Here is a 14,839-nt window from a genome sequence, read left to right on the forward strand (position 1 = left end):
CGAAATACATCAGCCCGTCCCCCCCCACCCTCGCGTACCCCCTAGATAGAGAAGGCCACTCTATCTCTCTGACTGTAGAGGCTCCCCCAGCGTAGAAACTTCCGGGAACGCCCCGACAGCGGTTTTAGTTTAAAGTGGGATTGCTACCCACCCCCTAGATGAGCACTGTCTACGGTAAAAAGTCTCTTATCGAGCTCAGCCTACACCTGCTGCACGCATTCGAGGGACGCCATAGGTCTAGCCTAGGTGGTCCGATCCTTCGCATAAGTTTCGATAGCAAGCATTTCAGCTTGAAAGAAGTTAGGCCGTCCACTGGAGCCGTTTTCGGCCGAACTTGCTCCATTGGAACCGAACTACGACGGCCGTTCAACAGCCGAACTATTTGACCAAGCGGACGACCGGCAATATAGCCGAACGCCGTCGTCCACTGTAGCCGATTTTCGTCAGGTCACGACACAGCCCAAATGGATGTAGAAGATTTGTTGCTGCTCGAAAATTCTTAGTTTACATACAAATGGAATGAAAGAAAAAAACAAACACATTGGAAGTTCCATTTCTAAAGCTATCCTTGACCATAGCTTACGCTGGACATCTCGCCGGTGATAGAGTGGATCACGCATGTCCCAAGAGCCTGCTCCTCAACCGCACTTATCAATTTTTCGCAATCCATCGAAATGAAAAGGTAAGCAAAGAGCAAAGAAGGCGTTGAACAATGGTGAGCGTTTGATGTCACGTGGTTGACAATTGAAGTCGAAGTAACCATTCGGCCGAATAGGACTGGAAAATCCAACTTTATTTGGATCGGAAAGTGCTTCGGCCGTACACGGCCCAACACGACCGAACGAATTGGTTCTAATGGACGCGTGTTCATTCGTTTCTTCGTTTTTGGATCATCCGGCCCTATTCGGCCGTGCAATGGCCGAGCAAGTTCTCTCCTAGTGAGGTTCACTTCTTGACCTGACACCTTCATCGGTTTGGGTGCCTTTTGTATGCCAGATGACATAAATTTTGTTTGATTTTCTCATGCTTGCATGCTTAATGGTTGTGCTGATTATTCATTTTTTCCAGGAAAAATGACAATATATATATTGATATTATTACACAAAAAAATCCCGTTGGCCAATGCTCTCCTTCACAATGGCGATCAATATTGTTCACAACTGTTTTGTTTGTTCAATCATGGAATTTTGTTGTCAAATCAATTTTTTTCTGTTCGATCGTGATCAAGTAAAAGACTTACAAAATATGGGAAATTTTGTTAGTTAAATAGACTGGAGTTGTTAGTATATTGTTTACATATAGGAATTTACAAGACTCAGGGAGTGTAAAAATATTCGAATGACTAAGCATTTTTCAGCATAACATGTTAAAGCAGATACAAAATAAATAGCACAAAGCCGTCGTACAAAACGGAATGCAAATGAACCTTCGTTCATGAATATTTAAACCCTCTCGGCCTCCAATTTCAGAGCGGAGCTAAACGCGATTAAACGAGGGCGTGTGCAAATCGGGGGAGATGCTTTAAGGGACGACGAAGTCCGTTGCAGGTTAGTTGATGGGCCGTGAGATTTTATCATGTGTCTGATTGATAGGCAGACGTTTACGTGGCATCAGGTTTAATCGGCCAACGTGGGCGCAGAGTGAGTGTAACAACGAAGCATAACGCACTACACGAACCGTTTGGTTACAAAGCAATAAATAAACGAATAGCGCACGGTACTTTCTGAAATTTATTGACGTTGAACTGACAACAGTGAAACTGCATTCAAAATGATCAATATATTTTACATTCCCATATGTCAAACAAAAGATACGCAATGGAAAACCTTGTAATCTCAGCAGCCAAGTTGAATTGTTGACCTTAGGAAGGCAATTGCGCTTGAATTATGAACACATTCGTCTAGGACCACGATACTCGTATATCAAGTTCGACCTCGTTTGGTCACCCATAAGTGCAAACGCACTGTCGAAAAACGTAGACTTAATAACAAGAGGACTGATTAAAAAATGAAAATAAGAGGAAGTTTAACGAGTATTCCAGGTGTACTTCAGTAGAACTTAACGGTGAAGTGGTCAAGAAGGTACCTAATAACTAAGTATAAGTATGCTGATTATCATCGTTGCTGAAAATATCATAAGTAGCAGCAGTCTGAAATTGGTCTATTTTGCACAGATTTGAAGGTAAATGGGCATTCTACCGTTTTAGCTAAGTCGAGTCATATATACAAATTTCAGGTGTACGTTGGTCGAAGATGATGATGAATCAGGCAAGAGGGTAATAACTAAGTACAACTATGTTGATTATCAGGTACAATACAAGCTGGAAATGCCATGTATCACTTAAATTCGGCTAGATATTTTTGACCGATTTGTCCATAAAGGTCTTTGCCCACTAGAACGTAACATACTAGGACCGTGTCAGGCACGAAAAAAACAACAACAACGCACTGGGCACTACAATGCCCGTATGTAAAAACGTTTCGTAGCCGTCCAACTTCAGTCGCTGTCGTAAATTTCTTTTTTAAAAACACGTCGTTTGTGAACTTTTGTTTTCTTGTGTGGGGTGAATTTGTTAAATAAAATATGGTTATTAGAAAATTATCTATACGAGAATTGACCATGATTGCCATTATTTTGGACGAGGAAGAGGGAAAAAAACACTATATGTTGTAAATTGTATAAAAACTCGTAATTACGAACATATTCGATTAGTTGTTCATCCTCCATTTTTATTAAGACAAAAACACTCACAATACAATAGAACATAAATACAGATCTCTTCGTCAAATGCAAAGAACTTGTGTGGAACGGGACAGCAACGCAGTAGGCCGGCACAACGGTCACGTGTCATACCCGGACCGGGCCGACAACTGCAAAATTTCTCGGCAGCCGATTTTTGACTGAACGTGCACGGCACGGTACGGTGTTGACCGGTGACGTAACAGTGTAGTGGGCATTTTCTAATACTAAATGATGTAAAGAATATTTATTTGCATGTGGCGGTACGGTTATGGTCCTAGTATGATACGCTCTAGTGGGCAAAGACCTAGGTAATTTCGCAGTAGAAACCGTACCGGTGGTGAAATTGAATATTTATAAAAAAAAAGCTTAAGTCTTACTCTTCGAACTTGTTTTATCGAGAAGGATTATTAAATTTGTACTAAGTTTGCGATATACTCGTCGCGCGTTTTGCAAGAGCGAAATTCACAGAAACGGGCGTCAGCTTTTTATATCACCTGCTTATAACCCTGATGTCACGCTGAAAAAGCTCGGTAACCTCAGATAGATTTAATAATATGTAATAAAATGTTGCTCATTTTTTGGCTTTTGTTAAATATTGAAGGTATCAGTACATAGATTAAGGCCAAACCAGATTTTAGTTGGGAAAAAGGGGGCCGCTTTTTAGTTTTCTAAATTTAGGGTTAGATTTGCACGGTTTAAAGTCATAAGGTCGATCGTGAATTTTAATTTTCAAGCGAAATACTCTTCATTTGATCTATCCGATAAAAGCTAGACTGGAAAACAACGATCCTTCCAACAGATAGCGTCCTACGAAGTTTAAATTTCAAGACTGGAAGGAGTAAGCGCCTTGGCTCGCCCTGTTTATAACCCAGACGCCACCCCATCGCACTAAACGGTCTGCAAAGTTGGAGACAAACAATTTTAAATAATTTCAGCAACAATTGTAGCAAGGTTCACAAATAGATTTAATTATTGTAGCCTTTTTGAGGTCAGTGCTTTAGAATGTACATTATATAACATTTTTGATGGCAGTTACAAAGAAGACTGAAAAATTTTTTTTTGGACTATTTGACATAACTATTCTGTGGCATAAGTGGGAGCTGGAAAGTGTTTTTTAAATTTGCAAGCTTTCTTTTGATAAAAACACCCCGTCGCTTTGTTCATGGCCAGTATTTTTACAGTTAAAATAAGACGAAATATTGAGATTCACGGGAAATATGAGTTCAAAACCTGTTTATTCAGATATGGCAACATGTTATTCCATATAGGAAGGAGGTCCTGTTTCCAATACTCTTTTTACACTGGCTGTAATGCTACACAGTTGTTTATTAAATTATAGCTACTTTTGTCGTTCAGGGTGTTACATCTGGCCTGTCGTCTTTCATTACGTCAAGTTCCACTTTGCAACGGCTTTTCTACCATACACGGGCATTGTAATAAATGTTAACGACTTGTTATGCATGCAGGGTGTTTCACTGCGGATATTGTTTTATTTTTGCCAATTCTTTTTTTGTTTTTGTTTTTATTACATATAACTAAAGAATTAAATTCACTAGTTTCGTGATTCGCTAGACCAATTAATACCATTTAATTAATTAAGGTTTTTAGTTGAGATAAAAAAGACAGTGTCACGAGAGGGATTCGAACGCACGATCTTCGGCTTGATACGCCGCTGCTCTACCACTTCAAAAGGTGGGGTTGAGATGGGAAGTTAGTGTCCGAGTGGATCGAGGTCCCGATAGCATCAGCGTATGTAGCCGCAGATCGTGGGTTCGAATCCCGACATCGACACTGACTTTTTTATCTCAACTTAATTAATTAACTGAAGAATGTTTAGTTACAGTTAGCAGAACGGTTTGAAAGATCCTATCAGGAGACTTTTATAGGTTCTACTTGGCGAATTGCTAGTGTTGAATTTAAAAAAAAATTGATTGATCTCTAAAAAGCAATTCTATTGAGATTCCAAATAAAAATGTTATTGTCTTCTAATTTTATCCTATGGGAAAAGGAAGCATTATTCCGGAGCACAGGAGCATTAACTTGTTATTCATAATAGATAGTCCGAAGGATCAACTTTCATTGTTAAAAGGTGGGGTTGAGATGGGAAGTTAGTGTCACGAGCATGAAAAATTGCAAAAAGGAGGGAAAATTCAAAAGGTGCGTTTGAGATGGGAAGTTAGTGTCCCAGTGTATCGAAGTCACGATAGCTCAAGTGGTAGAGCAGCTGCTATCTAGCCGAAGATCGTGGGTTCGAATCCCGCTAGTGACACTGAATTTTTTATCTCAACTTAATTAATTAACTGAAGAAAATTTATATTATTTTATTCCGCTTCCAGAACGGAGCGGTCGATATCTTTCTCTTTCTGTTGACCCTGGCGTTTTTCGAACTTCTGGTACGGTCGCCTGACATTTTGCGTACACCTTTCTAATTACAAGGCAATGGGTATTTAAGGAAGACTATTGGAAAAGAAAGAGCCAGCTGAATGCAAAAGCAGTGGCCGGCTCATGAATAATTGAAGCTCGGTGGGGGCTTGCGAAGAACCGAGATGAATGGTCACCACGGGGCCGTGTACAAAATGAGAAACAACCTTTAACGTCTTGCGATTTCGCTATTCTGACTGCGAGAATGTAATATATTTGCTATAGTCTCATAGAAATATTAACCTTGGTCTATTATTCATTCTGCATAACAACTTATTTTCTTTGTTTATACACAGCACTTTTAAGAAATAAATCAATACAGACAGTATTTGATTCTAATCTGGCTAAATACACCCAAACCAGTTATTATAAAAAATAATTAAGATACCGTTAGATAAACATTGTTTGACACGGCAACTACTTAATGTAAAGGTCCCTGGTTCGAATCCAGTGGCCCTGCATTCGAACCCGGCATACTTACAAATGGCCTTTTTTTTTCAAAAACCCCGAAGGTTTATACCCCTCGTACCTTTTAGTTGGAATAACTTTAAAAAACTTACTTAATTATTTTCTGAACACGGTGATTGAATAACAATGCGATAACAGTCCAAAGTTAATCGAAACGGGAATTAATCACGTTATCTGGGTAGCGTTTCTTAATAATTTTCTAAGCAGTTCTTTATACAACGTTTACTAACTAACCAATAACTACAATTTAATTCTTAACAATTGTACAGTTTTAAATGATAATAGACAAAATTAGTAAGTATTGACGAGAGACTGATTAAATATCGCATCATGAATAAAGCGAGGCTAGGCGGACCACCATATTCATAGTCAAATAGGTATTTCCAAATGGTACGCTTTGAAATACACCCATGAACAAACACGAGTATGACCTGTAGATTAAAGCGGAGTTTATTAAGTCGTACTGCCAACCCCTGGCCGGGGAGTCGTAAAATCAACAGGTCACTAAAATTTTATGTGACACGGTTTACATATTCACAGTGGAATTACGTGTAATGCTGGGCATTCCTAAAGCAACACTTTTACACCTGTAATTATTTCCGAGATTATGTTTTCAATGACAATGCTAACATGTAAGCAAGATTTTAGTTTTGTCTTCCTCGCGTTTAAATTTACTTTGTTAAAACAGTAATTTTAATTTCAGTAGTATTCATGGCAGGATTTGTTTCAAGTAAAATGTAAGAGGAGGGAGAGAGAGAGAGAGAGAGAGAGAGAGAGAGAGAGAGAGAGAGAGAGAGAGAGAGAGGGAGAGAGAGAGAGAGAGAGAGAATGAGATAAACAAAGAATGGGAGAGAGAAAATGAGCAAAACAGAGATAAACGGAACGAATATCATTCTTTTAATTTTTTGCAAATTTCACAAATTTGCCTCTCTTTCAGTGTCGGAGAAAGAGATAATGATGAAGATGGGAAGTGCGAGAGAAGGGAAATGAGGAATTGATTTAGACTAAGAGATAGTGACATGCCATACAAGAAAATATTATTAATTACATTAAAATATTAATATTCCATATAATAGTATCGAAAGAAAAATTCGATACTACTCAAGTATTGACAGAAACTATTCGATACTATCGAGTATTCACTATCGACTTGTGGGTAAAATATGCTCACGCGTTAAAATAAACATAAATTTGGAGTTTTTTTCTTCATATTTTAAAATATTTTTTCATACAGTGGGTACGTTGGTAAGAACAACGAAAATCTGTCAACACATTTCAACAAAATAGATATTTATTCAGAAATCGTGAGATGCAGTCTGGTGTGATATAGGTTCCAGAAAAACATTTTGTTTATCGTGCCAACGTTTCGACCTTTATTGAGATCATCTTCAGGGCCTGGGATTTACAAACATTGTTTACATTTAACAAATACATGTAGGATGTGGAAAATAGATATTTCAATTTTATCGTTATCGAGTTTTAAGAAAATTGATCAATGGGTGTGTGGTTTTCAAATGTTTGAAAAGATTAGACGCATTCCCGCCGCACAGTTTACAAGATGCCGACGATTCAGTTTTCTTAGTAAAATAACCTCATGCCTTACTTTTGGGAGGAGACATGATTGGCTATCTACCTATGAGAAGGAAGGCTACTTTTTTGGTAGGTGAAGGCAAAATCATTTTATAAAAAATTACCGAAATTTAAAGTGCGAGGTGCGGCGCGGGAAAGAATTATGAGTTACCAGAATTATTAGCAGAGTTACCAACCACCAATTCGAAATCTCGACAAACTTTGTTGACACATGCCGCTTGTAGGTAGTAATAGGTCAGCTACCAGTTTAATGAAAGATATGTTTCGAACAATTCAATATTACTTGAACACTCGATGAAAAATCTATTTGAGTTTTTTTATCGATACTACAAAATCTACTCGATACAGTACTTAAATCAAATGAAAATATTCGATACCAAAAATACGCGATACTTTACCATCGATATCGATTCGTATCGCATGTCACTAGTAAAAGAGAGAGAAAGAGAGAAAACGAGAGAGAGAGAGGAGTGAGAGAGAGAGGAGAGAGGAGAGAGGAGAGAGGAGAGAGGAGAGAGGAGAGAGGAGAGAGAGAGAGAGAGGAGTAGCGTGACACAGAAAGGGAAAAATACTAACTGATTAGATTTTCAATTATCGTATACAATAAATAATGACTGAGGAAAATTTGTCATAGAAGAGTTGCAATATACTTAAACTATATATGAAATTAAAGGGTTTAAAGCTTTGCAACATAGTTATTTTTCCCACGCCATCAAACCAAGATACAACAAATTCCACTCCTCACTCACTCGCTGGTCATCCCCTACCTTTAGTAACTTAACTTTCCTCTAATGTACTTCCAATACTCCTTACCGCCAACATACACGCCGATGGCCTCGTGATCTTAACTTTGGTGAAAGCGTGTTTTTACCTAAGATTTACCTATATCGAAGTGTCTCTACTCGACATTATATTTGCTTGTTGTAGTTGATTCTACAGTTGTAATATAACGAAGGAAAAAAGCTTTGTTTTCGTTTAATCCCGACTGGTTAGTTTTAAATTTATCACACTATATACATTTAATCCCTGCAAATTGGTCGTTTCGAAACTATGTTCCCATATGAGTGTAACATGACCATTACATTTCCTGGGGGAATCGAATTGCAAAAAAAGATCAATAATTATATGTTAAGACAAGTTTGCAAGCTAATCGAAAATAGCACGTTTAGTACAAGGTTTTTGCGGTGGAAATCTTCAATTTGGCATTCCAAAGCAGTGTGAGGGAAATTTGTATTCACGCATCGCCGGCACCGGTGCAACAGCACTGCACATTTGAATAAAACATGCTTTCAAATAAGACCATCTTATTTCACGGTGAATTGTGAAAAGTCATAACGCGTTTCTTGGGTTGTTTCTGGCAATTAACATCATATGATGATGGCCTTGTCAGTTTTTTACCTAATCGAATTCCCCCCAGGGAACTGGAAATACGGCGTTTTCAACCTCCCAAGTGGATTGTGCCATTTGACGAACACACTTCCGTAAATATGAGCCGGTCTTAAATTCCAAACGTGATGCCCCGCCTACGTGAGAGGCGATCGAACCGTTTCCCATCTTCATTCCCGACAGACAGCATCAATTTTCCACACGGATCGTTCGGAATCCCTTGCATGAGCCCGCTGGAAAAAGGATGAATATTTTCTAAAGTCCACCATTCTGATTTCTAAATTAGTCAGCGGAAATTCAAAGAGGGATGTTTGTAATGATTGAATCGGAAAATATTGGCAAGCATGGCATTACTCATCAAATTTTAAGAAAGCGACATAACATTAATTACTGTCATACAGGGAGAAATAACTTCCATCTACCCGTAGGGTACAAATCACATCAATTATATTTTGGAGATCGCGTACAAGGGTTCAAATCACTTTACAGTTTTGTTTCATAATTTGTCGAAGACGTGAGAGCTGTCAAAAATGAGGTAGTTTCGAAAAACACCTTTTTCATTTTTTTGCCGACGTTTCGGCCTTTATTCTGGTCTTCTTCAGGCAATGGGTAACTTATAAAATATGTTGGTTGAAATATCAATTTTGAACCAAATATTATATTTACATATTGAATTGTATGTTTTCCAATCAACATGTTTTGTAATTTACCCAGGCCCTGAAGATGACCCGAATAAAGGCCGAAACGTCCGCAAAAAATGAAAAGGGTGTTTTTCGAAACTATCTCATTTTTGACAGCTCTCACGACTTCATCAAATTATGAATCCACTGGTTACTAAGGAACACACATCACTTTACAATAGTTTTTTCAAAATATGATCAATTATGATTATAACAATCATGATTAGAACTCCATTGGGATATGCCGAGTTTCGTACTCAAAACGCTAGCGCCACAAGCAAAAATCGAACTTGTATATATATGATTTTCCTATTATTCCAAATTTAATTTGTAAAAAGTGATGTTTACAAAGTGAAAGGTTGTTTTCGGCTGGTTTACTGTAATATTTGTATATTGTAACATTTTTAAGTTCTGTTCTTCAACACCAATTTTTGATAAAGAAGTCAGAAGATTTAATGGTGATTTTACAAAATGTCATAGTATTTAGAAAACGCTTCTTTTCTGAGGATAGAGGAGCATTAAAAATATATACTGATAAAATTCGTAATCGAATTTTTTTATATGATAAGGGCTGGATAATATCAGCCAATTTTATTTTCAAATAATGAATGTCTTTTTCTTTGAAATGAGTCTTTTTTCAGGTCTCCAAGGTATCTATGAACTGTCCATTTTAGCAACCTATAAACATTTTATGTTCTGTATCATGCCTGGGAAGATTTGAAAAAATAATAATACGATATTAGTAAAAAATGTCCAATGAAATGTATTTACTTATACTATTATTTACAATTCTCCAAGGACATAAAACAGAAATGTTCAGAAGGCATCCAAGCAAGATGTTCTACTTCAACAAGCCGACATGAAAAACGCCCGTACTCTTACGCGTCGGCCCTAAAAGTAAACATTCCCTTTGAAGAGGCTGTTGAGTAGCGTTGGTGAGGGAAGTGGCTACAGCCCTTCTTATGCCAAAAAGAGAAAATACTTTTACCCGGTTATTTATGCGGACGCGAGCCGTAAATCTGTCTCCGCTGCTCTTGCAACATGGGCCGAGAGAATATTGCAATTGTCATCAATGACTAGTATTCCGTTTATGGCATGGAAACGGGTTACGACCGTTACCGCTGTCATGACTTGACAAGATCGGTTAACGTTTAAAATATTTATCGCCTCCTTTATTTCCTGACCTGAAAAAGGATTTTCAAATTGGCCAAATTTATGAACTTCCTGTTCTCAAGATGTAGAAAAACAAACGCAAAAACCTAATTGAACTAAGTTTAAGAACAACTTTTATTGAACTTTAAGAATGTTGTTTTAAACTAAAATGAAACCAGTTTTAATAATTTAAATACAACCATAAAATTAAAATCTAAAATAAAGTAACATTATAATAAGCTTAACTCGTTTTATTACAGTTAATAAACAAGATGCCCTACATAACGACCTTCCTTTTCAAAATGGGTCATTCATTATATCCTTTACAGTAGGAGTGAATCTTTCCCTCGTTTGAACAAATTGTCAGAAAACTGGTATATGCATGAATAAATCCAAAGAAAGTTATTCGAATCGAAGAAAGTAATTCTTGCATTGAAAAATCAGACAAACTTTGAATTATTATTACCAATCTGAAATTAACAATTTAGTTGTTGAAAAGAAAACTGACTAATTATTAATATTAATTATACATTGAACACAAAAATAAAACCTGCATCACACCAGACCGCATCTCACGATTTCTAAATAAATATCGATTAACGGTCATTAATCACCACACAAAAATAAAACATAATGATAATAGGAAAAAAAAAAATAAAAAGAAGATACAAAGTTGACCGTGTGTTTGTGGACAATAAATGATTAAAACGAAGGTATTCTTACATTAATAAAAATTGAACAAACAAATTGCAAAACGAACTTTGCGCTAATTTAGACAAATGAAATATTCAACTCATATAATAGAACTATGTAATTGAAAATAATCCTGAAAAATGGCAAAAAGAAGGGAAAATTCAAAAGGTGGGGTTGAGATGGGAAGTTGGTGTCCGAGTCGATCGAAGTCACGATAGCTCAAGTGGTAGAGTATCGGCGTATCAAGCCGAAGGTCGTGGGTTCGAATCCCGTTCGTGACACTGACTTTTTTATCTCAACTAAAAACCTTAATTAATTGAAATATATTAATTGGTCATGCGGACCACGAAAACTAGTGAATTGAAAATAACGTGGAAATCCTTTTCAAACGAAAAACATATTTAAAACCCTTATGCGATTGCGCTTGATGAAAGTGGGCTGAATGTATTTGCAGGTCAACTACTTTTTTTCTTGCCAAAGAAAATTTGACAGTCCACGAAAAAGCGTTTAGATTCCAGCTCAGCTATCAAGTCTCCTTCCATTTCCCTTTTAGAACGGCTTGTGGAAGAGCTTTGGCCATTACAAATTTCACTGTGATATTTTGAATACAGCGAGAATTGGGAAATCAATTCAATTTAGTCATTAATAGAAAACAATTTTTGAAAGATCAATTACAAAATATTAATTATTTTTTCAATTAATTAATATTTTTAATTATGGTATTGGTCGAAAGAAAAAGTTAGTGTCATGAGCGGGATTCGAACCCACGGCCTTCGGCTCAATACGCCGCTGCTCTAACCACTTCAGCTATCGTTACTTCAAGGTCGTGGGTTCCAATCCCACTCGTGACACTTTCAATTCGACCAAAACTTCACATAAAAAGATTAATTAATTGAAAGACGTAATTTGGTCAATAGACCACTATTACTCTGGAATTTCACCCCGAAGGGTTGTCACTATCCGATGTGCTAACCCTAAGGTCCTACACATAACTGGAGTACTGGATGATCCTCCATCGACCTAAGCACGGTACCAATTATTCAATCTAACTTAGGGTCGATGGTGTTCATTTATGAATATCCGTCGTCGACCTTATTAAACTCATACTCTGCTGAGGGGCAGTGACGCTACATTTCACCATCCCTACCACTCACTCAAATAAAAGCACGCACTCACGACGTTCTCCAAAAAGTGGAACGGACGTAGAAACTCGATACCGCGGCCGAGAACCATTCTTAAATTCGGCAGTATGTCTACACGCTCTCTGTAATGAGCCATGGTATAACAAGCTTCTATTATGTGGGATACATCCAGCAACCTTTCTCTCCTTAAAGGGCACCTGGGCGGGTTCTGACCCCGTGTCAATCGCATATGACCTATTCTCAATTGGGTAAGGACGAATCCTCGTCTCCGGCTCAGCTCTCGAGGACTCTTATACAGGTCGTGCCCTCCCTGACCATCTCTCAGATGACCCCTCCCACTGACGCTGCCTTCTGTTTTGAATTTGTTTTTCACTACGAGCTTAGCGTCAGAAGGCCTGATGCTATGATCCGGTCATCGCAAGGCCATGATGTTAGGGCCTATCAAGCTTTCTCAGGCGTCATTTTCAGGCCGAGGTACAGGCCATGTACAATAATAATTACTGTTTATAAAACAACGAAATACTACTGGATGTGATATTTTGAAAAACTGTCACAATTGGCTTCATCTGAAAATATTGAGAGAAATGCTAAAGAATTTTAATATTTTGCCTTTTTCCGTACTCGCTGCTCAATGAAAAGTAAAGATTTTCAGTAAATTTTACACCTACTTACGTATAATTTTAAAAGTTAGGGAAAAATGTCTTTTCCAGGTGGGTTTTATCACATCCTTTTTTTAATGACTTCGAAACATTAAAACAAATATATATTCAAAATATTTAAAAATCAGGAAATAAAGCAAATGTCGGCTATGTTTTCTGGTGTTGTTTTTGTTCATTATTATATGTTTTGTTAATTAATATTTCATAAATATTTATTCAACCAGGTATGTCTTTTCAATTATAAAATAATATAATAAACCTTTTTTATTGAACAATAACAAGATAAGGAGTATTGTCGTGTCTGGTCAGCCAGTTCTCGCTGTATGTATGAATATTCAACCACTTTATCTGATCAATGCTTTTATAATTTTTTCATTAATCATGTTTCGTTCGTGTATTTGATTCATAATATAAAATATATATAATATAAAATATAATAACTGGAAAACTCAATTTAACCCAAATTGGAAACAAATTATTTATGTGAGCTTTAACCATTTCTCCTGATATCACTTATTATTGCTAATTAAAAATCAAAGAAAAACCATCTTTCATAAAAGTGTACATTTAATTAAATCTTTTGTCTTAAATGAGTATAGTAAGTACCAACTATTGCATATATCAAAGTCAATAAAAATAAAATAAATAAAATCATAACACAAAAAAGTCTAACTTGAAATTGGGAATGTCTGACGGAGCCATTTGTGAGAACAGACAGTTCTAGATTAAATTGTGCAAAACTGGTTTTCCAAGGGGATGAAAATACTTCCAATTCCTCCTGATGCCGGCAGACGTTCTAAAAATTGGTTTTATGCCTGTTAAGCTTGTTACTTGTATACACCTCACCCTAGTCGGAATTAAAGCAAACGGCGTGTTGAGAAATATCCCCTGATTGTCTTATTTCTCCGAGACGTGGTCCTCGTACTATAACCGCGCCTCAAACGACCAGTCTTCAGTCAAGGGGCCGTTGTTATTTTTAGGGTGAAACAACAAAGGGGTTTACACCCGGTGATAAAACCATTTCACGGGGACTGTCTTCATAAGATGATCTCTTCTTTTTTTTATCTAGCTCCTCAAGGAACCTGTTCGACCTTTTCCTTTTTATTACTTAGACTATTCGACTCCTGGAATAGCCCTTTTGACTTCTCCAACCATAAAAGGAACAGCCCTAACCCACTATAATGTTATACGACATAAAGATCCAATGATGGGGGTATTTGAAAAGCGTTCTTAACAGGTCTCTAAGATTCAGACGAACATTTAATAAACAGTTTTGTAATTGATCACACAGCATTTCTATACTACCAACTTAGGTAGTTGAAATTAGGACACACAAGATTTTTAATCGCCTACTAAAAAGCACCTTATGTTTTTATTTTGATTTCGATTATTTTCCTGTTCTAAAGGAGAACTTAATGTCTAATACCGGTTGGTTATCGCGGACAAGGGTTCAAATCACTTTACTGTTTTGTTTCATAATTTGTTGAAGACGTGAGAGCTGTCAAAAATGAGGTAGTTTCGACAAAAACCTTTTTCATCTTTTTTGCCGACGTTTCGTCCTTTATTCGGGTCATCTTCAGGGCCTGGGTAAGTTACAAAACATGTTGATTGAAATATAAATTTTGTACCAAGTATTAACTTACATATTGAATTGTATGTTTTCCAATCAACATGTTTTGTAATTTGCCCAGACCGTGAAGATGACCCGAATAAAGGCCGAAACGTCAGCAAAAAAATGAAAAAAGTGTTTTTTTGAAATGATCTCATTTTTGTCCGCTCCTCACTACTTCAACAAATTATGAACAGGTTACACATCGCTTTACAAAAGTTTTTTCAAAATATGATCAATTGTGATTATAACAATAATGATTAGGGGGCGTCGGTGGCCGCAAGGTTTAGTCTTTGA

At 37.0% G+C, this 14,839-nt stretch overlaps 1 protein-coding gene and 1 non-coding gene across 6 annotated transcripts in view; one reads left to right on the forward strand and one right to left on the reverse strand.

Annotated features, from left to right (window-relative positions):
• The window catches only part of LOC106665170 (protein sprint), a 450,469-nt gene that overhangs the window by 206,168 nt on the left and 229,462 nt on the right, over positions 1–14,839 (reverse strand). The window lies entirely within an intron of this gene.
• Trnad-auc lies at positions 11,341–11,413 on the forward strand. Its single transcript has one exon. It is a non-coding gene; the product is annotated as a tRNA-Asp (tRNA).

Source organism: Cimex lectularius, unplaced genomic scaffold (assembly GCF_000648675.2).
Source record: "Cimex lectularius strain Harlan isolate CLEC.00 unplaced genomic scaffold, Clec_2.1 scaffold140, whole genome shotgun sequence".
Lineage (NCBI taxonomy): Eukaryota > Metazoa > Arthropoda > Insecta > Hemiptera > Cimicidae > Cimex > Cimex lectularius.